The sequence below is a fragment of the Otolemur garnettii genome, unplaced genomic scaffold (assembly GCF_000181295.1).
Source record: "Otolemur garnettii isolate 467f Iridium unplaced genomic scaffold, OtoGar3 scaffold00091, whole genome shotgun sequence".
NCBI classification, from domain to species: domain Eukaryota; kingdom Metazoa; phylum Chordata; class Mammalia; order Primates; family Galagidae; genus Otolemur; species Otolemur garnettii.
This window is the reverse complement of record NW_003852486.1, coordinates 6,441,670-6,442,686: the sequence shown is the minus strand read 5'-3', so window position 1 is coordinate 6,442,686 and position 1,017 is coordinate 6,441,670.

Here is a 1,017-nt window from a genome sequence, read left to right as displayed (position 1 = left end):
CATAAGACTTCCAGACAGAACTCACCTGTCTCATCTCTTTTTGTTTTTGAGACAGAGTCTCACTTTGTCGCCCTTGCTATAGTATCATAGCTCACAGCAACCTCAAATTCTTGGGCTTAAGTGATTCTCTTGCTTCAGCCTCCTAAGTAGGTGTGACCACAGGCACAAGCCACAACACCCAGCCATTTTTCGGTTGTAGCTGTCGTTACCGTCTGGCAGGCCCGGGCTGGATTTGAACCTGTCAGCTCCAGTGTATGTGGCTGGTGCCCTAACCACCAAGCTACAGGCACTGAGCCTCACCTGCCTCATCTTGCCTGGACTACCTGGTAGACCTGGTAACCATAGGCTGTAGGCACAGTTTTTGTAGGCCCTGTCTCTGTCTTTCCTGGGAAGGAGCCCAAACTCCTGCCCACTGCCCTGCCTACAGGGAACCATCACAGCAGAAAGACTTCAAAACTGGGATCTGTGTGAAGAAGATGGTTTCCCTGGCCAGAAAAATCAGTCTCCAGCAATTCTTGAGCTCTAATGAGCAAATACGTGAGACCCACAAGGAAAGAAAGATGTTCTGTGAAGTGGCAGGAGCCTGCTATGTTTGCTGTGCTCTACCTCCAAGAACACAGAGCTCACAGACACTGTGCTAATGAAGGGCCAGCTGAGGATCAGTGGGAGAAGCTAGTAAGAGAGATGAGATCAGTATGGGACAAGATCTAAGCAAATAATAGACACCTAAATGAGGAAAGAGTAATAATGAACCATTGGATGGACTATGTTTCTAGTGAAAAATATGACCAAAATCGAATATGGGGAGCTAAGTTCAGTTTTCTGTAAGGAAGAATAACATTTGGAGAAACTGAAAAAGAATGGCTGTGATATCTTACAGCAACTCAAGAGAATTGAGGCCAAAATGGTTTAAAAGAGGAAACGACTATAAGAAATGCATGGATGGGCTCGGCGCCTATAGCTCAACTGGCTAAGGCGCCAGCCACATACACCTAAGGTGGTGGGTTCGAATCCCCA